Consider the following 27,893-nt stretch of genomic DNA (forward strand, 5'->3'; position numbering starts at 1 on the left):
GATTTTTTTTAAGGTATAGAATTTTTAGCATCCCTAATCAGAGCTTTCACAGAGCTTTGATCAGGTTGATTTTGTAGATGGAAAGTTTCCTAAATATCTTCCCCTTTGAGTCATAAACCTTTCTCTGTGATATCCTACATGATTATAATAATACACAAAAAACCCCAGAGTTGGTAATCTTATAATCATACAAAGAAAACCTTCTTAATGTACAGCTATACATGTACATGGCTGGTTCATGATTGTACAAATACTGCAGCTAGGTGAACACAGTGATTGTGTGTTTTCCCCATCTGATCAGCAAACAAAATGGCATTCCTGGTGCGCACGCAGCGCGCTCACCCGGGTGCCGCCATTTGCCCTCCTTCACGGAGGGGGAGAAAAGCCTGCTTTCCCGGGCATCTGGGTGTTTTGTGGAGATGTGGCTTGGCAAATATATGTCAGCCTCGCCTCCACCCTCTGCGCAGTTGCTTTTGCAAGCTCGAGTTGCGCAGTTGTGTTCTTGGCTTGCGAAGGGAACGAGCGCGGTAGGGCTGGAGCTTCGGGCACCGAGGCAGTGCCTATCTTCACCGCTGCGTCGAGCGGCTTGGGCGTTGGCGGCGGCGCTGAGACGAGCTTCGGTGGCGGCAGTGATTAGGTGTGCAGCGGCGGCTGCAGCACTCAGGCGCTTGTCAGCGGCGGTGCTTGGGGCGTTTCTCGGCTGCGCTGCTGAGCGAAGTGGCGGCTTTGACTGCAGTGCTGGGGTGCTCATCGTCGGCCATGCCGAGGCTCGGAGTGGCGGCGCTGAGGCCCGAGGCAGCAGAGGCGGCATCAAGGCATGTGTGGCGGCGGCGGCGGCGCCAAGTCGTGCAGCCGCAGCAGCACCTTTACTCCTGGCCCTGAGCGGGCCCAGATAAGTGGGGCTGCAGGGGTAGAAGGGGCATTTGGCTCAGGGTTCTTTATTGCGCGGTGCTTGGTGACTCTCTGACCCCCCCACCCCACCTTTTTGGTCAAACGGGGGATAACTGGGGGCCCTGTGGCGTTTGAACACCCCCCTCCCCAGTTATTCTAATAGTGAGGCCATAGGGCCCTAGTGTGTTAAGAGTTGTTGCCCCTTGTATTTTATAGAGCGTGGCTGGCACCCCCCACCTTTCTATTGCAAAGTGAGGGTGGTCTGGGGTACTTTGTAGTAAAGGATTTGCTACTGTAGGGTGTGTGTGTGCTGGGGGCCTGCTGCCTGTTGGTCTGTTGGTTGGAACTTGACCCAGCTTTGTTTACTCAGGTTTAGCCATGCCACCAAAAAAGGGAGTTGGCACTAGTAAGGGCAAACAGCCTGCAAACTGGCCCCCTGCCGAATGGACCTTGCCTGATTCTTCCTCTGAGGAGGAAGATGTGGAGCGTGGGAGGCAAGAGATTTTGGCCAAATTGGCAGCCTTTGAGAAGGCCAAGGGTGTTGCGCAGGGGCGACAGGCTGGTGGCAGGGGAGGAAGGGCCTCTAAAAGGGTATTGTATGCTACTTTTCAAAGAGAGGTATTGAACCATTTGTCTGCACTTGAAGGTTCTACAGTGGCCGCTGATGAGGAAGCCGGTGATCGCTCTGAAGTTCAGGGGCCTGTGGCATCTACCAGCTACGTGGGCCAGGAGGCGAGTGAGGCAGCTGAGATGCCTCCCATTGCTGTAGTTGTTGATCAACCGGAGCCTGATGATAAGTCACCTGCATTGCATGACACACACTCCTGGCCGTGGGGTCCAGTTGCCTCATCCAGCAACTTGGGGTCTTTTCAGCCTGGGCTTAGCAGTTCATCAGTCTCCCCTCAATCAGGCCTTCCAGTTTGGTCTGGTTACCGTTATCAGGCGGCGCAGGCTGGCTCTGGTCCTTGGCAGCTTTGGGCCCTTCAGAACATGGCTTTGCAGCCAGGTGTGGCCCTTCCCCCCACTGCTGCTGTGCAAGCCGGGTCGGGCACCGCTGTTAGCGAGCAATCTGGGGCATTGTAACAGTTGGTTTGGCCTCCTTTTCCGATGGGGCCTTATTATCAGGCCCCTACCCTGGGCATGCTGCCATACAAAGCCATGCCTTTCGGTGACACAGCCTTGCCATTGGGCGACCACCTGACTCCGGCCACTAGGGATAAAATCCTACGTGGGGAATTCGTGGACGTCTTTACCCTTCTTTTCCGTGAGTTGGAAAAGAAGGATAAAGAGGAAATGGATGACAGGGATAAGGAACGACTTAAGTGGCGGACGGTTGATCGTACCTGGGCCAACTGGTTACCTGGCATGCTTATTTATGCCGGGGCCATTGCGCATGCCCAGCCGCAGTGGGCTGCCCCCTTGTTCCAGTACATTGACATTATTTATAGGGGGTACATGGACTTCGTTGGTGCTGCATGGCAGCAGTACGACGAAGAAATTACGGATGTGTGCGGCAGTTAATCCATCGTTGCCGTGGGACCAAATTCACCAGCAGCTTTGGCTGCAGCTAATGGCCCTGGCTAAGCCCAACCTTGGCGATAGGGCAGACAGTGGGCATTTGCTGCAGCGCCTTGCTTCCCCTCCTGGCTCCCGTGCCTCCGCTGGGCAGTTGGTTCCACCCCGGCTGCTCTGTTGGGAATTTGCATATCAAGGGGTGTGCTCCAGGAGGGAATGCAGGTTTAAGCATGAATGTCCTCGGTGTAGAGGTTCCCATGTGCTCTCAGCGTGCCCCAGGCCCCGTCCTTGGGGGGGTGACAGGTGACCGGGGGGGGCGGCCCTGGCCAGCCTTTGGCTGACAAAGGGTCCTTCACCCATAAGACTGAAGGCACTGGCTAAGTCACTGTTGAAATACCCCGATTGTGCCGTGGCCCAGTTTTTGTTAAATGGTTTTATGTTTGGTTTCCGCATCCCATTCCAGGGCCCCCAAACCCCCTTTATGTCATCCAACTTGTGATCAGTGGTTGGGCTGGAGGAGGTGGTGTGGCATAAAATTGCCAAGGAGTGCGCTGAAGGACGGGTGTTGGGGTCCTTCCCGGCCCCTCCCATCCCTAATTTGAGGGTCTCCCCATTGGGGGTTGTGCCAAAGAAGGCGGTGGGTGAGTACCGCCTGATTCATCACCTGTCCTTTCCAAAGGGCGGGTTGGTGAATGATGCTATCCCGGAGCACCTGTGTTCTGTTAGGTACACTTCCTTTGATGAGGCTATTAGTATGGTTAAGCGATGCGGGGTTGGGGCGGAGATGGCGAAATGCGATATTAAATCTGCATTTCGCCTTTTGCCAGTACACCCTGAGGATTTTGAGTTGTTAGGTTTCTCGTTTGATGGCCAATTTTACATGGACAGAGCGCTCCCTAAGGGTTGCTCTGTCTCATGCGCTGCCTTCGAGAAATTTAGTTCATTCCCAGAGTGGGCATTGCGTCAGTGGCTGCACTGCCGTGACTCCGCTTACTACTCTGCCTACTCCTTTTTTCTGGGCCCCAAGGGTCTGGCCAATGTGCCAGGTTGTTAAAGGGGTTTATGGCCTTGGCAGAGGAGCTGGGGGTTCCTCTCGCCCATGAGAAGACCGAGGGCCCGTCTATGGTCTTGACGTTTCTGGGGATTGAAATTGATACCTTGCATCAGACCTTCCACTTACTGCAAGCTAAGGTGGTTGATCTGAGGGGGTGCCTAGCCGCTCTCAAGAACAGGAGGAAAGTCTCCCTCCTGGATCTACAGCAGCTCGTTGGCCACCTCAATTTCGCCTGTAAGGCTGTGGCACCTGGGCGTGCGTTTGTACGGTGGCTGTGTAACATCATGTCCGGCCTACGGCTTCCCCACCATAGGGTTAGATTGTCACAGGGTATCAGGGATGATTTGCAGGTGTGGGAGGAGTTCCTCTCATCCTTTAATGGGGTTACCTTCTGGCGGGAGATGTTGCTTGAGGCAGAGCTGCAAGTGGCCTCCAATGCTTCGGGGTCCACGGGTTTGGGGGTCTATTTCAGGGGGCACTGGTGCGCAGAGCCCTGGCCGGACGATTGGCAGGAAGGCGTTTTTACCAAAGACCTCACATTTTTGGAATTTTTTCCAATCCTTGTGGTGGTCTGGCTGTGGGGGGGATGAGCTCGCCAACCACGTTGTCCACTTTTGGTGTTACAATATGGCGGTGTTGCAGGTCATTAACTCCCTTTCATCCAGATCTGCTAGGGTGATGACGCTAGTCAGGGCTTTCATGCTCTGGTGCCTTCGGCTCAACATCTTGTTCAGGTCGAAACACGTTCCTGGTATTGATAATGGAGTAGCGGACGCTTTGTCTCACCAGCAGATGGAGAGGTTTCGTCAGCTAGCCCCCGAAGCCAATCCATTGCCTGTCCGGATGCCCAGGGACCTTTGGAAGCTTGGAGGGCTGAAGCACACAGAGTTATCCATCTAGCCATCGCTCCTAGCACCCAAAGGTCATATGATCGTGCAGTGCGATAATTTGCCAGTTTCTGTTTAAGGGCTGGTTTGGAGCACACTTGGCCCATCCCTGCAGAACATCTCATGCAGTACTGCGTAGAAAGGAAAGTCTGTTGGTCAAGTCTATCCGGGGACTTTTGGCTGCTTTGGCCTTTGCCAGCAAGGCATGGGGTCTCTTGGAGGTTACAGGTGACTTTAGAATCCGTAAGATGTTGGAAGGGTAGTCAAGGGAGGCTGGCGCACAGCAGGATAATAGGCAACCCATTGCTCCATCTATCCTTCGTGGTTTAGGTGGGATCTGGGGTACTGTGTGTTCTTCCGCTTACGAGGCTGTGCTCTTCCATGCAGCGGCTCTCACAGCTTTCTTTGGGGCATTTAGAATTGGTGAGCTGGTGGCATGGTCATGCACGGATCAGTCTGATCATGCTCTCTGGGCACAGGATGTTAAGTTTGTTGGATCTGGTGTTTCCCTTCCGCATTTGGAGGTCTAAGACCAACCAGCGCCAAAAAGGCATAGTGGTGTCGCTGGGCTTGTGTGATGAGCCTGAGCTGTGCCCTGTGTGGGCTTTACGTAAGTATTTGGAAAGAGGGGCCAGGGTGATGGCCTTTTATTTTGGCACCGTGACGGTTCTCCGCTTACTCGGTACCAGTTCTGGTCCATAACTGAGAGGGCCTTGGCCAAGTTGGGCTTGGTGGGGTTTAAGTTTTGTGCCCACTCATTTCGAATTGGGGCAGCCTCTATGGCGGCCGCAATGGGCTATCCTGAGGTGACCATTCAGAGTGTGGGTCGGTGGTCATCTGCGGCCTACCAGGGGTATGTCCGTCCCCTGCCGGCCCCTTTTGTGGACCATGCCTGATTGTCTTTCTTTCTTCCTTAGGTGCTATGGTTTGCCGTGGGAGGTGTCAGATCCTCATATGCGGACACAACATGATCTTTTGGGCTGCCCATCAGGCCAAGAGGACTCTTGTGTGGTCCCAGCTTGGCCTCAGCCGGTGGGCCCATGTTGAGTGGCAGGGCCGGCGGGGCCTTCGGTGGCTGGGCTTGCTGCCATTCCTGTTTGAGGGGAGGAGTGCCCCTCCCCATCATTTTTTAGTGATCCACTTGGGAGGTAATAATTTAGGTTGGGTCAAGGGCAAGGCCCTTATTCTCCAAGCACAGTCCAACTTGCAGTTTATCGCTAAGCAGTGGCCTGGGGTCCTGATAATATGATCCTCCATCCTTCCACGGAGAGTTTGGCGTGAGGCTCTAGATCACGATGGGATGGAGCGTGCTAGGCACAAGGCCAGTAAGGCCATGTTTAAGGCTTTGAGTGCAGGGCTGGGCATTTATCTGCCCCATCCTCAGATAAGGGATAAGTATGCCGGCCTCTACAGAGGTGATGGAGTGCATTTATCCGCTAAGGGTAATGACATTTTCTTGACCAACTTATGGCAGGGGTTATGGTTAGCCCTTCAGGAGATGTAGAGCACCAGGGCCTAAGCAGAGGCTTGGCCCTGGGGGTGGCAGGTTAGTTGGGATAGGCAGAGCGGGCCGGTGAGCAACCAGTGGCACCTCCCTATGGGTGGGGAATGGGGGTCTGTCTTGGATCGGCTGGCGGGCTTTACGGCTACCAGCTGAGAGGCCAGACTGCCCTGGAACCCCTGGAAAAAGGCCTTCCCTCAGGCTTTACAGCTGGGGTGTATGGCGCTTTAAAGGGGGAACCATTCGCCTGGCCAGCCGGGTTACAGCCATGCAGTGGATGGCTTGCACCTGGGGCATGGGGTGCTCGCCCATGCAGGTCGAGGAGTAGGTCCAGTTGACCCCTTGCTCGACCTGTACCTCTAGTTATACCCTTGCTGTTATTAGTTCTTGGTTAAGTTCTAGTTACTGTTGGTCAATAAATGGCCCTGTTTTTACCTAAGCCTTGTGTCTTGTCTCTGCATTCCGTATAGGGGGGCAATAGGTGCCCAAGGCCCTTTGCAACTGGTTTGAGTACTCACATACATACCACAACTCTACACCACAACCATTTCTATAAAACTGAAGTTACTTAGTTGTCAGATTTTTCCTTAATCTAGCAGTTTTCTATTAATACTGTGGGTCTTGTGCTTATCTCCCCTTGACTGTACAGCTACCCCATTCATTTCAAAACATTTTATCTGTCATTGTGTGGACCTGCTCCTTCTGTTGAAATGAACAGGGAAACCCACAAGTTAAGAAACTCAAATCAGGGGAAATGTGTTTAGGATTGAAGCATAACAGTACTGAAGTATAATTTAGCCATTTGTTTTCAAGATACCATTATTTTATGTGGAAGCTACACATAACCAGAAATGTCATGAGCAAAGGAAAATTAAGCATATTAATCTGGGTCTCTGGTTCTGCCATTAATTTGCTATAGATTCTATCTTTACTTTCATATTCATTATTTCTTTAATGAAAAAAGAAAGATATTTTAATGGTAAAAATATCAAAATGATTAATGGTATGTCTGCTAATGACATTTTAAAAGTATTTTGGGCTGGAAATGTGACACTATAATCATTAAAAATCAGATTCAATTTCCAAAGGTACTCATCTTAAAATTTTATACCACTAGCAGAAACATTAAAATTATATCTGGTGAGTTCAGAGACTTCTAATAGGATGAGAAGGGGAGAAAGATTCAGAAGCTCTAGGAGATCTGTTACAAAATAAATGTGCTTTCAGAAGTTTTGGAAGAATCCATCAATAGTACTGAGAGTATACGGCCCGTATGAATGATATACATTCAGTACAGAGTAAGTTATTTATGTGCTATTTTTTCTATAAGATAAATGGTAATCTAAGAGAAGCAGAATGGTTCCCAAATGGGGAGATTTAAAGAAAATCAAAGCTGATACCTATTTCCAATTTCTGGGTATGCTGCACGTCATGTATACACATGTATTTCTGAAATTCTACAAAAATGTTAAACCTGTATAGGTGACGTTATACATACAACAAAAATCAATGCTTTTTATGTCTGATGACCACTGCCATCACTTTCGGTATTAATGATTTGTTCAAGAAATGTATGACTTCAACTAACATTCCCAAAGTGAGCTACAAAACATAATAAAACTGTATGATCAATAATACAACAGTAAAAGATATCTTTCACCTCATTCTGCTGTAGATAATACATACCATACATTTCTTCAGAAATTTTTCTTCAGTACTCAATTTTTATTTTTGAACACTTTCACTTATAAGCCATTAGATTCCAATCTGTAAGTCCATAAAGGTGTCATTTGGGGGATGTGAATGCAGCTGTCAACGGTACAGTGAATTTTGCTGACAAAGTTTAGGTGTAGTTGGGAATTTGAGATTGGGTTGGGAGACTGCAATGTGGCCCAGCTAATGTGCACCCAAGTTTGGATGCTAGTTAGTTTCCATATAGTCTTGTTTGTGTATTAATAAGTAATGACAACATCCTTGGCTTATGCTAGGGATACTTGAACATCCTCTGGTTTGACTCACATCTTGCTCACCCGTTGTAAGCCAATTTTTGGTTAGCAGTTCAAGTTGCTTGAGCAGCCTACGCTTATTTTCTGGGTTAATGTCCATGCACCACAGTACTCATTATTCCCGCCCACCCACCCACCCACCCACTGCTGCTGCCGCCTTGCTGTGCCCCGCTAACAATTATTTAAATGAAAAAGGGAAAGTCAGTCATATAAAAAATACTGTGTAATTAAAATAAAACCTTACTACTTAGTGTTCATCTTTGTCTGTCTGATAAAAGTTAATCGCTGCTGACCTGTCTGAATCTGCAATAGTATGCACAGGCTCATTTTTGCATAGCCCCTTAGAAGTATTAATTTTCTATCCCCAATGTCATTTGATTAACCTAACCCAACCATCTATGACCCTTGGGGAAAATGAATTTCACCTATTGCACAGGTTCAAAACTCTGGGTGATACAGATAAAATGAAACTCTAATATCGTAACTATTGGGCAGGTGCAAAGGTATGAGACATCCTGTTTCAGTTATATGGCTGAAAATGAGATCCAAAGCTCAGATCGTGAGCGATCTTGTGGTTAAAACTCTGTGTTCGCCTGCCAAACATCTTTACTCCAAAGTTATGAGCATCCCTGGTTCAGTCATGGTGATCTAGACTTCTATTATCTTAAGTCTCCATACTTCTAAGGTGTAAACTCTACACCTCACAGTCAATAGGGTCCAACATTTCTAAACTAATAGACTATTAATGTTTTCAGTTTAATTGATTTTTCCCCACTTCAGGTGGAAACTAGGCATCATAGTACTGTTATTTAAAAGGGGAAGTAAATCAGCTCATCAAAATTATCATCCAGTAAGTCTACTAGATATAGCTTCTGAACTGTATAGTAAACATTTCCTATGCAAGCTGGAGGATTGGGAAGCTTCCAACCATGTAATACATCCTGAGCAAGCAGCTTCAGAAAAGTTCAAAGGACAGTTGATCATTGCCTCTCTACCAACTAGCTTTACAAAGCATCAGGCGTCCCACAAATTCTTTGCATGGGGCCTTTCTAGATCTAACGGCTGCTTTTTATCCAATCAAAAGTAAATGGCTCTGGCAGAAAATGGCTAGCCAAATATTGAAAAGCACCTACTGTTTTTGTTACAGGAACTTTTCTCCAACATCTTTGCTAAAATAAAGGTGGGCATCTCAGGCTCACTAACTGATGAGATCCCAATTACCAGAAGGGAAAAACAGATATGTATTTGGGTCCCACTGCTTTTCAATTTATATTTAAATGTTATCATTCCAAGGCTATCAGGCCCTGGATTTGTTCCAATTTTTTTAGGTCCCCGCAAGGTATCAGTTCTTTCATATGCTGCCAATATGGTTCTAATGTCTCTCACACATATTGATCTTGAACAAATGGTACTAAACTTAGGCAACTTCTGCAGGGAAGAGACTTTAAATATTAACTAAGACCAAAGTGATGGTCTTTAGAAGAAGACCCTGTTAGATGGTTGTTGGGGGTTTTCCGGGCTGTATTGCCGTGGTCTTGGCATTGTAGTTCCTGACGTTTCGCCAGCAGCTGTGGCTGGCATCTTCAGAGGTGTAGCACCAAAAGACAGAGATCTCTCAGTGTCACAGTGTGGAAAAGATGTAGGTCATTTGTATCTACTCAGGAGGGGTGGGGTTGAGCTGAGTCATTCTGTAAGAGTTTCCCAGGGTGTGGAATGCTAATGGCGGGAGGCTTCACTGTAACCTGAGGAGGTTCTTTTGCATATGGATTGGTGCTTGATGTGCTAATCTTCTCTGCAGGGCTATTGTCGGGTGTGGAGTGTTTTGTTGGCCTGGTGTTTTTCAGAACTGGAGCCCATGCTCTGTTCATTCTTAAGGTTTCTTCTTTCCTGTTGAAGTTTTGCTTATGCTTGTGAATTTCAATGGCTTCCCTGTGCAGTCTGACAAAGTAGTTGGAAGTGTTGTCCAGTATTTTGGTGTCCTGGAATAAGATACTGTGCCCTGTTTGAGTTAGGCTATGTTCAGCCACTGCTGATTTTTCAGGCTGTCCAAGTCTGCAGTGTCTTTCATGTTCTTTTATTCTTGTCTGGATGCTACGCTTTGTGGTCCCGATGTAAACTTGTCCACAGCTGCAGGGTATACGGTATACTCCTGCAGAGGTGAGGGGGTCTCTGCTGTCTTTTGCTGATCGTAGCATCTGTTGTATTTTTCGGGTGGGTCTGAATACTGCTTGAAGGTTATGCTTTTCCATAAGCTTTCCCATCTGATCAGTAATTCCTTTGATATATGGCAAAAACACTTTTCCTGTAGGTGACTGTTTTTCCTTGGTTGTTTGATTCATCCTGGGTTTGATTGCTCTTCGGATTTCATTTCTGGAGTAGCCATTTGCCTGAAGTGCGTGGTTTAGATGATTAATTTCCTCATTGAGAAAGCGCGGCTCACATATCCGTCTTGCACGATCCACTAATGTTTTCATTATGCCTCTTTTCTGTCGGGGGTGGTGATTGGAGTTTTTGTGTAAGTACCGATCAGTGTGAGTTGGTTTCCTGTAGACCTTGTGACCTAACTGAAAGTTTGCTTTGCGGATGACCAAGGTATCTAGGAATGAGAGTTTTCCCTCACTTTCTTTCTCCATTGTGAATTGTATGTTCAGGTGGATGTTGTTGAGATGATTCAAAAACTCCCTCAAGTTAATTCAAGTTGTCCATTGCTAGCACCCTAACAGACTAATATAGCACCTTCAAATATCTTGGGGTTACTTTAGTGAAACTTGGAGGGCTAATTTGGTGATCACTAGATCTATTTTTCTAAGAACCATTGGTGATATTCTGAAATTATACAGTACTAAGGGAGGTTTTTTGATAGACCCAGCCCTGAAATTATACCAGAGTAAGGCTGTCCCACTCATAATTCCATTAGACCATAAGGATCTGGTAGTACCATGTCACTAAATACCATATTTCTAGTGTATAGGGGATTTGCATGGATTGAAGGAGGGAAGGATTTTTTCAAGTCCCCCCTCAGCAGACCTCTAAGAGCCAAGCTACAAGTGACGCCTGACACAGGTTGGACACTTGTCAGCTTTCCTCAAGTTTTGATGGGAAATGTAGGCATCCTGGTCTTGCGGCTGTAATGGAGAGCCAAGCTGTAAAACCAGGACGCCTACATTTCCCATCAAAACTTGAGGGAAGCTGACAAGTATCCAACCTGTGTCAGGCGTCACTTGTAGCTTGGCTCTAATTCCCTACTTGTGCTATTCATGGGAGTTCCCTGTTCCACAGGAAAATCATTTTGGGATTATTTGAGATTGCAGTAGGAGAAGGGAGGCAAGAAAGTTTCAGTCTGCTGAGGGAAATCCCTTTCATCAGTAGAAATCTTTGGGGGATCAATGAGTCAATGAGTAAGTGACAAATTATACTCACCTTCATAATTCATCTAAAAATTCACTGAATTAATAAAGAGGAAAGCTGGATCATTGCTACTGGACCTATTCCCGGCCATCTGTACATCCAGTGGATTACTTATATCTAGGCCCTATGCATGTATAAGGGTACACGCATTGGTGTCTCAATGGAATGCTGCAAAAAAGCAGAGTCCTAATAATGTATGTACAATCTACATGTAGGAACTCACTATCAATATGTAGCTGATCTGAGGATATTGTGTGTATATTGAAGACTGGGCAAGCATTTTGTGATTGCATTGGCAAATGTTTGAAGAGTTAGATTAGATTGCCTAACCAAGACACACAAAAACGTGATACAAGTTTTCCAGGGCATATTTGTTTTAGATGAGAGGTACAGATTTCATGTTTAAATGTTCCCCCAATGCATATATTAACCCCACAGAAAAGCAAATCCACCTCTGCAGCAACCTTTCTCCAGGTCCCAGGCAGAACTGACAACAAACCCTATCTTTCAGATCTCCTGAATTTGGCTTGGCCTGCAATCCAGGTGCATCAGTCCATTGCCTTGACACAGTTCAATGTGATGGGAAAAACAGTTGTGCAAACCTGCCTTAACTCACTGACTCAGTCCTAAAGATCTGTGCTGACATATCAGCCCGCAGTGACAACCAGCATAGCTTCAGTAGCAGCACTGCATTATGGCTAGTGGCAATGCACTGTAGCAGGAGTCAGCGTGAGCCATCCTAAGCAATTATTTGTGGGCAGAGCAAGGCTTAGAAAGTAATAAAATAGCTAGCAGTTTCCACCACCTGCTTCAGTGCAGGGGCCGGTTTTCTCAGCTATCCAGTCTCATCAGTAGAGACTGAAATATCCCAACTTTCTTGAGCCCATGGGGGAAATGTGAGGATCACAAAATGTTCATCAGATTACCTGCCATGTACCAAACTTGCAAAAGTTCATCTCGTGTTTCTAACACTTGAAAGAAAGGGGGGGGGAGTGAAAGGAATGTCTTGGGTTAAACAGAGCGGGAGCTCATCAGCATTCAGGACCACTACTATGGCATGAAGGATAAAAAAAAATAACAGGGAAACATGAGAAGAGCAGTAGATAAAAGGAAGGCACTGAGAAGAAAAACATGTTGTTTCTTAATTGAGCTGGAGAGAGAGAAAGGAGAGGAGGAGGGGAAGACATGGCTTGCAGCTCTCTCTTGATGAGAAACCTTTCTGTGCTCCCTATGTAGGTTAAAAATGCAGTACTGCCCCTTAACAGAGCTTCAGTGTCGAATATGATAAATCAGTAGCAAAAAGTGAAAGAACAGAAGCGAGGAAGAAAAACAGCGTACCCTCCAACAGTTCACAGAAACTGAAAAGAAGGACACTCTTGTAATAGTTGTAATGAGCCTGTTCTCATTCCAAGGATCGCTACCTATAAGTGCTCCCTTTCTCTCCCCTTCACACATTGCTGAAGGTTCTTCTCCACCTGCGATATCTCCTATGTTCATTTTTTCTGCGTTAGGACATTCTGCTTGGCTTCTGAAACACAGAAGTCTATTAAACCAACCATACCAGTTTACTTTCTTTAAAATGTTAAGAATCTTTCATTTTTAATCTTACAATGGGTTTAGTATCTGGTTGTGCGGTTGTAGAGGATGGAATGGAATTATTGCACCTGGATTTTGTACTCCGGGGTTTTTATAGATACTAGCCAGGGCTCATATAGATACTAGAGATCCTTCCATTCTACATTTGAAGCCTTCTTCCAATTTAAAGAGCCTCCAGTGGAATAACCACTTAGGATGTAAAAAAGCTTCCTACTTTTGTTTTCTGAAGTGATAGGACACACATCAGGGCTTCTGTCTTTGCTTAGAAAGCAGAGTGATATCTTCTGCTAGCTACACGTTTGCTCCCAGGTCAAGTAGGAGATCTCGGAGCCACTGAGATCCAGATGTATCTGGGTGTATCCACTCATAGCCTAAGCCTGATTCTATCACTCAACCCAAAAAAGCCAAAATAATTAGACTGGAAATTATTTGGGGAGAAAGAAAATGTTTGTTGCTGTATGTTTTACTGTGCTTTGTTTTATGGTTACTGTATATTTAACACCTGTTAAATATATTTGTTAGTTTATTGTGTTAAATATTTATAATCAGTTTTAAGTTGAGAGTGTGCTGTTTTGTGATTGTTAACTGACTTGAATTTTGAGGAGAGAAAGTTGGGTATCAGCTTCTTAATTGTTCATGGTGGAAAATGCTTCTCACAATCAAACTATTGCTGCAGTAAGTAAATGATATATATTGCAACTAGTCAGTCACTGTGGACAACCCATGGTAAATGTAATCATATTCTCTGAACTACTGAAATCTAGACGTATCTATGAGGTTGCATGTTCCAGAATGGTTGTATTGGCTAAGTTCAAGGATAACCTTATACCTATCACCCTGATGTAATGGTCTGGAAACGGTATCCATGCTTACTCTTAATTATACTGCAACAATTTTTTCTTATACTGTTTGCTTCTGAGTCTGTTCTACAGTGCCATATGGTATCATCTGCAGCTGGCTTGGCATTGACAAATGTACAGCTGTGTATGACAAGTGTACAGGTGTTTCTATTTAAGTACCAGTCAGTGAGCAGGAAGATTTTTGTAAGGGCTAGGCTCAAAGCAAGGATGGATGGTTGTCAGAATTGCTGACAATAATTATAACTGGATGAAAAATGTAGTACACAAACCCAATATACTCTGAATTCAATTTTTCCACTCTTTTTGCTATTGCGAATTATTCCTTGCAGAGTCGGTGTGGGATAATAAAGTGTAAAAGGTTCATTCCAATTCCAGAGTTTTGAATTAAAGTGAAAGATAATATTACATTTTATTTTTAGATACTCTATTATTTCTAGCATTGAGTACAGGTAAGATGTCTTCCTAAGACATACAAATGCTGTAAGAAAACTGAAGTGATAATTATAGGAAAATGTGGTCAGTGGGGATGCCCCACATAAAAGGATGCAATCCTGTGTACATTATTTTACATACATATAATTTACATTTCCCACTAGAAATGTCCGAGATGGCTCACAAAATAATTTTGAAAATTAAATATAATGTTTGAAACTTAAACCAAAAAAGCAGGTACATGCAGAATAAATGGTAACTACAGCACATTGCATGCTTTATAAAAAAAAAAAAACAGCAGCAGATAATTAAACAGCATATTGGGCCATAATAACCAAGTGGAGAATTAAAAGTACAATAAAACAACAGGCCAGAGAATAAATAATGAATAACAGCAGGGTAAATACAGGTAGCACAAATGCTACCTGCTGACAAAATGCCTGGGCATTTTTTTTTAATGAAAGCTTGGCACCAAGTGAATCAAGGGAAAACAAAATTCCTGAGACAAGGCACTACAAAAAGAAGATCTTATCTCGAATCACCACCCAGCTTACCTCTGAATATGGGGGCTCAGAGAGCATGGGCTCCATAGATCTTGGCTGATTATCAGGAAATAAGCATTCTTCAAATATCCTGTACCCAGACCACTTTGTATTTTGAAGATTAGAATCAGCACTTTGAACTGTGCCTGTAAATGAATTGGCAGGCAATGTAAACCCTTTAAAAATTTTCAGGATCTGCCGTATGTAATTTATACCAACCAACAATAACACCTGCATTCTTTCAACCATCTAAAATTTCCGAACCGTCTTCAAAAACAGCCCCATATAGAATACATAACAATAATCCAGTCTGGATGTGATCTGAGCATAGATAACTGTGGCCAAAACTCACTTTTGAAACTCCATCGGGATTCTTTTGACTCCAAAGTAGTTGGGACCCTTAAAAGCTTTTAAGTTAGATTTAGTTCACACAAGAAGACCCATGAGAAGAAGGCCATATTAAAATGTAGCCATCCAGCCTTGAGGATGTAGCTCCTCACAGTAGATCATCTGCAATTTCAGCATGATTATATTATAAACAGTCACAATTCCAAAACCCAGTGTGTGTTCACACAAACTTATACTGATACAAAATGATTTAGGGAATCTGAATTTAAATATTTTCATTCTGAAACAGTGTCTTAAATTCTGTATTTTCTTTTGGATTGGAAATAAGGTTACCGAACCCCTGGTGGGGTGTGGATCTCCCACTCCCAGCCTCTGCCCAAACCACTTCTCACCTGGCTGGTGTGGGGCGGGAAAGGCACAGGATTGGGGCTGCAAACTCCAGAGTGTGCTCCCTCATGCTCTGGAATTCTCCTGCATTGTGCTGAGTAGGATGACATTCCTGGCATGGTGTGGAAAAAATAGATTATATGTGAGGGGGCAAATCAGTAAAAATCAGCCCCAGACAGAAAATTGGGGTGGTGGTGAATTTTACTGAATCAGCCCCGAGTGGAACCCCACTTCTGTGTCACCTTGGGACTGATACAGTTCTGGTGCAACAAGGAAGCTCCAGGTTGCACCAGGGTCTGATTCAATAAAAATCCCCCCCTCCATGACTCTCTATTAAGTATTGAGATTAACAGCTCATAACAGCAACTTTATTGAAGACTGGAAGCACACAGACTGAAGACAGGCTCAACAGGATCCAACTATATACACACAAGCCACACTTTTTTTCAAGCAACAACCAATAGGCACACATAACTAGAATCCTTAGTTTGCATTAACTATATACAAAGTAACTTATTTACAGTACAGTGATTGGTCTTTATTATGCAGCACTGATTGGCTGCTAACCGCAGGAAACAACCAATAGTAATGAAGACTTTGGGAGCCTTAGTTCAGACAGAAGCTAAGTCAATACATAACACCCCTCCCCCCTAAGCTTGGGACACCCTGTTCCAATAAAAGTCGCCAAGGTATTCTGGGGGATGGCGAGCCCTCTGGGACCTGTGCAATCCTGAATTCACAGGCCCACTGACTGGTGTCTTAGTGTCCCTGATGGGCTCTGCCTCTTCAGCAGAGGAGCCCCTCTAGCTCATGGAAGCTTCTGCCCTGCTCGATGGTGCTGGCTAGTCTTGGTTGTCCTCGATTGGAGAGTCTCCGCGGTCCTCGGGTGTTGTGGCTGGCTCAGTCCCTGTGTCTGTGATACAAGAGGGAAAGTCTCTGTTCTGCCCCTGCTCCTGCTCCAGCCACCACTGTCGTAGCTGGTCAATGTGCCTTCTGAAGACCCTACAGGCAGAATCGACCACTTTGTAGGATACTGGCCCAGTGGCCTCTATCACGGACGCTGGAAACCAGACCAGACCATCCCCATAGTTCTTAGCATAGACTAGGTCACCCTGATGGAACTTCCTGGCCAACCCTGATACTTCCAGCTTCCGCTGGGCATCCAAAGCAAAGTTGGGGTGGAGCCTTGAGCACCCACTGATGTAGTCTGGGTGGAACAATGACTCTGCTCCCTCAGAGGAGGCAGCCCTTGTGCACCGAAAGTTCATGTTGGCGGGAGCTGTAAGGCTGGAACTCCAAGTCCATCTTGTTGGCCAGCCACTCCCTCCACACCCAGTTGAGGACCCTGGAAAGCTTGGGGTCCTTGGCGGAATGGGCAGCAATGTCTGACGCCAAGAGAGCCGGCTGAGGCAGGTCTTCCAATTGCATGACCCTGTGCATGGGAGAAGGGTTAGCAGTAGGGCCAGGTAGCAGTAGACAATTGAGGGCATTGGCATGCCCTATGGCTTTGCCCGGCTGATAAAACAGTTTGTAGTCATAGGCCAACAGGAACACCAACCAGTGTAGCATCCATGGAGACATGACTTGCGAGGTCTGCCGGTTGGAAGTGAAGAGGCCTAGGAGAGGCTTGTGGTTGGTAGCAATCTCAAAATTGCACCCATAGACGTAGTCATGAAATTTCTTAACTCCTGCGACCAGGACAAGAGCTTCCTTGTCTATTTGGGCATAGTTCATCTCTGCCAGCGACAGGGTCTGAGAAAAATAAGCAATAGGGCCTCCCACCTGTCTGGCACCTGATGGCTCAGGACTGTGCCAATTCTATAAGGTGAAGCATTGCAGGCGAGGATGAGCGGCTTGCATTTGTCAAAATGTGTCAGCATAGTGTTGGATGATAGGAGCTCTTTAACAGCGGCGAATGCAAGATCATGCTTTCAGCCCCAGGCCCAGTGAGCATTTTTTCCCAACAATCAATGCAAGGGCTCAGCTAATGATGCTCTGTGCAGCAAGAATGAGTCATAAAAGTTCAGGAGCCCCAGAAAAATTTGAAGCTCCTTCTTTGAACGAGGAGGTGGTGCACTGGTGATGGCTTGTACCTTGCTGTCTGTAGGGTGGATGTCATCAGCATCAATTAGGAACCCCAGGAATTCCACCCATGGCATGCCAAACTGGCATTTTTCTTTCTTCACCTTCAGTCCAGCATCCTGGAGACAACGGAGAACTTGTTGAAAGAAGCCAACGAGTTTGGTAGAGGATGCCCCCACAATCAGAATGTCATCAAAATATGGAATGACTCCTGGAATGCCCCTCCGCAGACCCTCCATAAGTCCCTGCTAGATTCCGGGGGCCACACTGACTCTGAACTGGAGCCGTTTAATTTTGAATGCTCCACAGTGGGTTATGATGGTCTGTGCTTCCATGGTGGCATCGCCCACAGGTTGCTGTTGGTAGGCTTGCACCTGGTCAATCTTTGCGAAGATTTTCCCTCCCACTAGTGATGCCAAGGTGACTGACTACAGGCATCGGGTATGTGTGCTGTTGGAGAGCCTTGTTTATGGTGCATTTGTAGTCCGCACATATGCATACTTCCACATTGGACTTGATGGGTGTGACGATCAGTTCAAACAGCTTGAACTGGCCCTTGGTGGCCATGTTGTTAGCACTCTGGAGCAAAAGGGGATGAGTGCCAGCCTGGCTGAGGTGACAATTCCTCACCGGCAAGTGATTCAGCACTGAGTGTTCTTAGCATTGTGGGACTGCCTACCTGCCTTCAATCCCATCATCATCACCAGTATTAAGTATCGTGATTAACAGCTCGTAACAGCAACTTTATTGAAGACTGGAAGCACAGACTGAAGACATGCTCAACAGGAGCCACTATATACACACAAGCTACGCCCCTTTTTCAAGCAACTAGCAATAGGCACACATGACTAGAATCCTTAGTTTCCATTAACTATATACAAAGTAAGTTGTTTACAGTACAGTGATTGGTCTTTATTATACAGCACTGATTGGCTGCTGCCAGCAGGAAACTTCCAATAGTAATGAAGACTTCAGGAGCCTTAGCTCAAACAGAAGCTAAGTCAATACCTCATTTTCAACTTTGGGGGACCTGGCAACCCTAATTGGAAATACCCCAAAACAAAACAAGGCACTCCAAAATTTTCAGAGCAAGATTCAGGTGCAGTAGCTCTTTAAAAGCCAATTAGACCACTTATTTCCTGAGTTTAAGTTTTTGAATGTCTGACAAATGGACTCTCAAAATCTCATACCCTGGAAATCTAATTGGTTGTTAAGGTGCTACTGGACCTGAATCTTGCTCTTGTACTACAGACCAACATAGCTACCCACAAAAATATCAGGATTTCCAAAATGTATCTCTTGAAATTCCTCCTGTCACTCTCCTGGTAAAGGTCACCAGTCAGTACTATGTGACTAAGGCTATTTCTGTTTGCAAGATAGTCCTAAACCCAGATTGAAATTGGTGTAAATAATCCATATCCTGTAGAACTGTCTGAAGCTACGTAACCACCACCCACTGAAACACCTTGCACAAGAATGGAATATTAGCCACTGCGTGGTATTTTTTTTAGGTCTTTGGGGTCCAGGGATGCCTACTTCAGGATTAAATTTTATATAAAAAGACTTTAATGAAAGAAAAACATATCAAGAACTTTACCATGGTAAAAATGATAGCAATATAGTGTAATAATAATAGCTATGAATAAACGGGGGGTTCGAGTGTTGTTGGAAGTCAACAAAGAAAAGGGGGAGGGGAGGGTGTGGGGTATATATCTAAGTAGAAGGGTTAATTTGGATAAGTTTAATGTATTAATCAATTATAGTATATTGCCTCATCCAATAAAAATTATTTTTAAAAAAATCCTCTTCACCTCCTAGAAGGAGAGGTGAAACTGACAGAGCCTTCTGGAGGCAAAGAGGAAATTAACAAACCCTCTAAGGAGCTATCTCTGGGCTCTGTATAGAGGGGAAATTGACAAACCCTTCCAATCTCTTTTAAAACCCAGCTTTCTGGCTAACATTGCGACTCCCTTCACGTGAAGTCTTTGTGTAATTTGTCATTTTTATCTTGGCTCTTAGTCATAAGTAATTAGCATTCTGTTCAGTAGTTTGGAAGTCCCTTATTTCTGATGTTATTGAATACTCCTAGCAGCCTTTTTCAGTACTCATTCTTCTACAAAATTTTTCCAGAGAGAAAAGTTTTCCAGATAGATTCGTTCATGGCTGTTAGGGCCAGCAATGTTGTTGCCCTGGCCCCTTCTAAAGCCAAATAAGGCAAAGGACAAGGATTGGCTGTGATATTAAGTGCCCAGCCTTTAGGACAGAGGCTTGGAGAAAGCATAAAAATGCCTCTCTGCCCCTCCTCACAGGCATTGGCCAGGTCTGATATATCCAGCCTTCTTTCTTGGGGCTACATCAGATAGGTAAGCAGAAATTTGGAGGAAGGCTTCCTTGCTTGGATTTTTTTCACCTCCTTCATGTAGCCCCAGATGAGCTGAGATAATTAGTCTTGGTGATAAGATTAGTTAGACCATAAGTAGGTTGACTGACATAGAATTAGAGTTGCTTAGTATGAGTAGGGAGAATTTGGCAGGCATCTTGAGACTTCAGGTGATGATAACATATTTTGGATTTTTTTCAGAAAGTGAACAAACATGTAGATACAGGCAATCCAGTAGACAATGGCCATTTCTACACATATTAAACAATGCACGTTCAATGCACTTTCACAATCCTTTTGAAGTGGATTTTTTGTTCCACGCATGGAAAATCAGTTTCAAATGTTCAAGAGTATTGAAAGTGGATTATCCAACGTGTGTGGAAGCAGCCATTGTTTACTTGGACTTTCAAAAGTCTTTTGACAAGGTTCCTCACCAAAGACTCCTGGGAATGCTTAACAGTCATGGCATAAGAGGACAGTTCCTCTTATGGATTAAAGATTGGTTAAACTACTGGAAGCAGTGTATGAATAAATGGACAGTTCTCTCAATACAGGGAAGTAAGCAGTCACATCCCACAAGGATAAGTACTGGGGCCAGTGCTATTTAATTTGCTCATAAATGATTTGGAACTGGAATTGGATGTAGTAGCCAAGTTTGTAGATGACACAAAACTATTCAGGATGGTAAAACCAAAGCTTACTGCGAAGAGATCCAGGAGGATCTCCACAAATTGGATGAATGGGCAACATTGTTGCAAATGAAATTCAGCATAAGCAAGAGTAAGATGATACACGTTGGAACAAAAAATCCCAGCATCAAGTATATGCTAATGGGGTCTTAAGATGCTGAGACTGAGAGGGAAAGAAACCTTGGGTCATAGTGGATAGTGCAATGAAAACGTCAACTCAGTATGCCCCAGCAGTGAAAAAGGCAAACTATATGGTGGAGATTATTAGGAAAGAGATTGAAAATAAAACGGCCAATAGTATACGCCCCTGTATGGTGTGGCCTCATTTGGAATATTGTGTGCAGCTCTGGTCACTGACATTGCAGAGCTGGAAAAAGTACAGAAGAGAGCCACTAAGGAGGTTAGAACACCTTTTCTATGAGGAAAGGCTGAAGAGTCTGGGATTGTTCAGTTTAGGGGGGCATGATAGATGTTTTTAAATTTATGCACAGTACAGAGAAGGCAGAAAGAGGACTTTTTCCTTTTCTCCCATAGCACTTGAACTCAAGGGCATCCAAGGAAGCTGGTGGACAGTAGATTTATAACAGGCAAAAAGAAATACTTCTTTACACAATGTGAGATTAAGATGTGGATGTAGTGTTGGCCACAGGCAATGCAGCTTTAAAAGGGAATTAAACAGAGTCATGGAAGATAGGTGGATCAGTGGCTACTAGCCATGGTGTCTAAAGGGAACCTCCACTTCCAAAGGCAGCAAATATCTGGATACCAGTGCCAGGAGGCAACATCAGGGGAAAGACGCGGCCTCTATGCTCTGTTTTTGGCCCTCTGGAGAAGCCGTTTGTATAGTTGATCCAGAGGAGTTAGCCACGTTAGTCTGTAGTAGCAAAATAGGAAAGAGTCCAGTAGCACCTTTAAGACTAACCAACTTTATTGAATAGCTTTTGAAAGCCATAGCCCTCTTTGTCAGATGCAGAGCCACAGCTCTCCTGCATCTAACAAAGAAAGCTGTGGCTCTCGAAAGCTTATGCTGCAATAAAGTTGGTTAGTCTTAAAGGTGCTACTGGACTCTTTACTATTTTGTTTGGATAGTGTGTGAGACAGGATGCTGGATTAGATGGACCACTGATTTTATCCATCAGGTCTCTTATGTTCATATGGATTGAAGAAGTTTAGCCTGCCAAAGAGAAAGCCAGTAATAATCCATCAAGGGCACCTGACAGTTTAGCCAAATGGTGAAATGGAGTCTGAGATCCAATTTCCTTTCCCAGCTCAGTTGGTCAACATATACCTGTCCCTCCCTTCCTGGAATGTAACTTGGGAGCTAATTGCCCCATTCCAGTGGATACTCTAAAAGCACATTTATCTTTTTCAAACAGATATCTCTTCTCTTGGTTTCCTTTGGAGCCAAAATATGCTTAGCACTCGTACCCTGAGAAAGTTAGCTATGTGAGGTTTATAACACCACAACATAAGCAGAAAATTGGAAACCCGCACATCTCTACTTGAATATTGATTATACAATATTTGCTTCTGTCCTGGGAGTTATCTGGTGGTTTATTACCCATTAGCAAACAGTTTACCTGATTTGAAGCTAATATTTCAGCTCCTCTAAGTAGAGCAGCACTATTGCAAGCCATTTTAAATAAACTCAGTCCCAATGAAACACACACACACACACACAAAATGTCAACATGAACCTATTTAAACTTTTCCAACAATAAGCAAAAAAGGAGTATATTTTCTTTCACCTTCATGTTCAGTGGTTACTTACTTTCAGACACCCTGCCATCAGTTATAGGGAGATTTTGTATTTGTAAAAAAATGAAAGAAAACTGCTGTATTTTCATGAAAGTGTAACGTGTAAAGAAATTGGCCTACTTAGTCAGAGTTCATACGACTGCCACACAGGTACTGTTACTGAGGCCTTCAAGATTAGAGATTGTATGCCAGACATTCCAACTACTTAGGCTCATCTGAGACAGCTGAGGGTCTCGTGGGAAGATAGTATGTGCTCATGGCAGTGCAGTGTGGATGTACTGATGAACGTCATCCTCACATGTCATTTCTGGCACTGACTGCAAGGCAATTGGGCATAAGTTGGGAAAGTCACTTTTTGCCTGTGTTGCCTTTCGCCCTTGGTCTGCCTCTGTTTGGGGTTTCTCTTCGAGGCCCTTATGGATTTAAACTTTGACTTAATTCTCTTTGCAACATGATGCTGTCTAAGAATGCTGTGCTATACCTACGAGTTTAGAATAGCAGATGACTCTGCCAGGTATGTATAGGGTTAGACGCAGTTAAATCCTTATTGTTTTATCTATCCTTTTACACACTATCCAAAATAGAATTTTAATGCATATTATTAAAAAACAAAATATTATTAACAACGGTGTGGTGTTTCTTTGATTCTTGCTTTAATCTAAACCAGTGCCCAGGGCAGTTTGGCCCACCTGTAACTTTTTGGTGGGAGGCTCAGCCAAGCTGAATCTCAGGTAAAGTGCAGTAAAGGCTGAGGGTTGCTTTCCCCAGTCTTTGGGTTAGTACTTAGTTGTAGAAAATGGTGGCAGTACTACCGATGCTTTGTTTGGAGGTGTTCTGTTATGATTAGACTTTAACCTCTGATCCTACTGACTTTCCTGGACCAGTGGCCTTCTTTTGGTTTTCTCTACAAATAGTCCACTGGGTTTATCTGTTCAAACTTTTGAAAATAATCTCATCCAATTGTTGGAGATTAAAGGTGGAGAGATATACATCATCAAACTACTCTGGGTTTTAAACTAATTTTGAAAGTACCAGAAATTAACTGGCAATTATTGAATCTCTTTCATTACTACACAGATTTGTTACCTGTGGCTACTCCAGCCCATAGCCAGAATATGGCTATATTCTAAACCAACAGTAATTTCTTAATTACATTCCAAGATAGCCACAGGTAGAACACATTCCAATAATCAAGTTTGAAGGAAGAAAGGCATATATGGCATCCTGAAGTCAGCTGGCATACTAGTCAAAGCTAGTAGAAAGCACTGTTTGACATAACTGCAACCTGTTTCAAGGCACTTTTTCAGACAATCAACTTTTCTGCCTATATTTGAGGAGACAGGGAAATGAAACTGCTATAGTACTTCTCCAGTAGATTATTTTCAAGTTTCATATAAATATTGAACTGCATAAAAGACAAGACAGAAAATTCCTATGGGACACAACAGTAATTTCTCAGTACTGCCCAATGGTCCCCTACCCACTCTTTGAGCAACACTAGGAGCAAAAAGAAAATTGCAGCACAGTGCCTCCAATTCACATCATAGTTATGGCCAGAAGAGTACCATAGCAGATTGCATCAAAAGCCTCTGAAAATTAACAGTGTTACATTAGCTATGTCCGTTTCATGGTGTAGTTTATCTGCTTGCATGCTCAGGCATGAAACCAGATCAAAAACCTGGTCATGTAGCTTCATCTGATCCAAAGTCCACCTGTTAGATGGATCACTATACCTAAGTAAGGGCAAGTTATGTGATGGCTATAGTGTGCTGGGTATTCTATGTTAGTCAGTATAAAATATCAGAAAGATACATATGTGGATCAGGGCGTTCTCTATAGTGAATAGAACTCTCTTCTAAGTGTTCTTCAATTCCAGTTTGGTGTAGTGGTTAAGAGCACGGGACTCTAATCTGGAGAGCTGGGCTTGATTCCCCACTCCTCCACTTGAAGCCAGCTGGGTGACCTTGGGCTAGTCACAGTTCTCTGGAGCTCTATCAGCCCCACCCACCTCACAGGGTGTTTTGTTGTGGGAATAATAATGGCATACTTTGTAAACTGCCCTGAGTGGGCATTAAGTTGTCCTGAAGGACGGTATATAAATCAAATGTTATCATCATCATCATCACCATCATTTTCTTCAAGGAGCAGGGCAAAATCCACAATTATTTTCTGTACCCAAATCTAAAAACCTTATTTCATTCAACTCAATAGGAGTTTCCCATGGACTAAATGCATTTCGTTGTGTTTTCTTAAAATACAGATGTTTGATCAGACCCCAAGTTTCCACTCTTAGTTATGTTGGCTTGCTTAATATCTGATACTGCTCTTCTCCTTGTTAACATTTTCACAAATCTATGGGGAACAAGTGGAATTGCCAGCAAAAACAAAATACTGAAAAAGGTCAGAGGCAGTAAAATATTTTCTCCTTTGAAGTACAAATTACTTTAACCTCATTGTTAGAGTGTCACATCCTCGATGAAAATCACTGGCCTGGTGCTCTTCTCATTTACACTGATATTCATCAGGGATAAATCAGCTTCCCTAATACACTCTTTAGAGGGGTTTTGTTTTTATGTTGCAAGAGAAAAATCAAGTCTCTCAGATTTCTAACTAAACCAATAACTATTTTAATAAGTAAATAATTATTTAACTTGTACATCAGAATTCTGTATTATTCATCTTTCATTAAATTTTTTTCCAATAAAATGTATATTTACATAAAATTATAATAATTTATACATTTCCCAGATTTACACAGATTTACCCAGAAGTCTGGATCTGGGTTCCCAGATTGGATCCTAGATTCTCTGATTTAATGTGGGAAAGCCGGATTTAGCTGGATCAGTAAAAATCTGCCTTTTCCCTAAATCCTGGATCCAGATTTCAAACCACAGTCCTTGACTCTTTCAAGAAGTTTTCATTGCCACCAAAGGCATTAGACTTCCTCAGTTTAACTGGTAATATAGTAAGGATTGTTATAATATTAGTGTGGCAGTAGTTGTGAGGGGAAAAGGGGGATCTTGCTTGCTTAAACACAGGTAAAATTTATGTATAATAATATAAGCACGATGGTTGCAGAGTTTTGGTTATTGGCTACAGAATAGTTCTTAAAGTTGGTGGTTTCAAAAATAATAATCTCTTCTTAAAGGTATATTCACAGTCCAATTTTCCACACAGATCTTCACTAGAAAACTAAACTCTCTTCTCATTCACACAGACATTGTTTCATTCAGGCCTTTCCATATAGCTTGCCTGACCTAGATAGAATAAACTCTCTCTCAGATATACACAAACTGACCCAGGAGTACACACAGTTTGCCTCACTTAGACAGAATTAGGCTCTCAGGCTTCCAAACTTTTTGCCTGATGTAGTACAAATCCTTTCTCTGAGAGCCAAACTAGACAAGATGAATTACACGAGGTCATGCGAGTGTCTAGAATCATGTCTGTTCCTACCTGCCCATGTCCATTTTACCCCTGATGAACGTGTGTCCTGAAGTCCTAGTCTGTGCACGTGTCGGGTAACTGGTGTAGTCGCAGTTGCAAGTGTCCATAGTCATAATTAGCGAGTCACCATCACAGAGCATTGATTTTGAGCGGCTTCCGCTTTCCTCTCCCCTCTTTTTGCCCTTAGATCCAGCTTACACTCACTGTTTTGCTTTTAATCTGGCAAGTTTTAAATTCTCCCATTTTCTAGTTGACTCCGCCGCCTCCCTACTCCTCCTTCCTGCACCCTCCTTCCCTCTTAACTTCCTCCTCCTCTTCATGCAGCATCTTTGGTCAGGATAAGGAGGAGTTGGGAAGAAAGATCGTGGCAACACAATTAAGCATCTGAGCAAAACTTCAGAAACATGCCTGATACATAGACCTGGAAAAGGACAGGGAGGGTGGGTACTCATTCTCCAGTTCAGCTTGGCAATACAGAGCAAAATGGGTAAAGTTTGGCCATTGTTTTCTATTGGAAATGTGATTTCGGTCTTTCCAGGTGTCTGGGGGGCATTTTAGGACCGTGTTTTACCAAATTTCCTGGGAATTTACTTCTGTTTTCTAAAGACTCCCCAAGTTTCATGAAGATTAGACTTCGGGGAGGCATTTTACAGGCCCCAAAAGAAGGTGCCCCATCCACCATCGATTTCCATTATTCCCTGTGGGGAAAACTAGGGGAGCTATCTAGCGGGATAGAGGTAGCATTTTGCAAGCAAAATCCACCAAAGTTGCAGGAGAGCTAGTACTATCTGTCCCCTAAAGACCCCCCCCCCCAAGTTTCAGGAGAATCAACCCTGGGAAAGGCATGATCCATGGGTATCCCCAGTTCCTGTCATTTTCTCTTAACAGTACTAAAAAAAAGGGGTGGCTGATGGCATTTACTTTGAGGGGCTCCAAAATGACCTCCCCAAGGTCCAAAATCCAACAAATTTGCAGGAGACCTACTCCTCACTGTCCTCTAAAGAACTCCAAGTTTTAGGGAGATTGAACTCCAGTAAAGGCATGATTGATGGGTTTCCCCAGTTCCTGTCATTTTCTCTTAACAATAGTAAAAAATGGGGTGGCTGATGGCACCTTCTTTGGGGAGGGCCTAAAATGGCTCCCCAAGGTCTAATCTCCCTGAAACTTGGGGGGTCTTTAGAGGATAGTTAGCAGTAGGTTCCCAGGAAAATTGTGTAGATTTATTTTGCAAAATGCCGCCCCCCTCCTCCTGGAATAGCACCCATAATTTCCCCCATAGATAATAATGGAGATTGGGGGTGGCTGGGGACAAACAGGCAGGAAAGAGTTGATTCTGGTTGACAGCAAGAAATGCCATCCCCTTTGCCCACCCCCCTTTGCATAGATGCCCCCCCCTTCCTGGCAGGCTGAGCTGCAAGATGTCAGCAGAGGTGTGGAACCCCCATTTTCAGCCCCCCCCCCCGGAAACCCGGAGTTCCCCTCCCCAATATGTCCAATTGAGTAAACAAGTCTTCCTCTCAGAAAAGCTGCTAAGGAAGGTTTGAGTATGCACAAAGATAAGATGCATCATGGGATACCGTCTCTCATCTGGGAGGAATGGAGAAGAAACACATGCAAATCCAAGCACAAGACTGAGTACAGTGTGGCCGCATTGTGCGAGTGAACAGGAAAGCAACAAGGAAACATGTGTAAGTGCATTCACGTGTCATATGCATGTAATTCTATCATGTAGTTTGGCTCTCAGACACCCAAAGACTGACTTAACTAGAATCTCCTGGCTGGTGAACTTCAGAAACACAGAGACACGGACTTTCAAGCACCACAGTTTGTCTGAGTCCACTAGAATGAACACTTTTTCTCTCAGAACATTGACTAAAAAAACTGCAGTTCACTCTGTCCCCTAGGGTACAGCTACTGTCCAATCAGAGCAGACTCCATTCACCCATCCAGCCCCCATCCTTCTTTTCTCAGAGGCCTGCATTTAAACCCACAGTGACAAACACTTTAAAAACCCGCATTAACAAGCAGAAATAAAATCCAAACAAAATACATTATATGCAAAACATTACACCCATGTACTCTGGTTTTGTGCAGTACTTAGTGTAATAAA

Source organism: Eublepharis macularius, chromosome 1, assembly GCF_028583425.1.
Source record: "Eublepharis macularius isolate TG4126 chromosome 1, MPM_Emac_v1.0, whole genome shotgun sequence".
NCBI classification, from domain to species: Eukaryota; Metazoa; Chordata; class Lepidosauria; order Squamata; family Eublepharidae; genus Eublepharis; species Eublepharis macularius.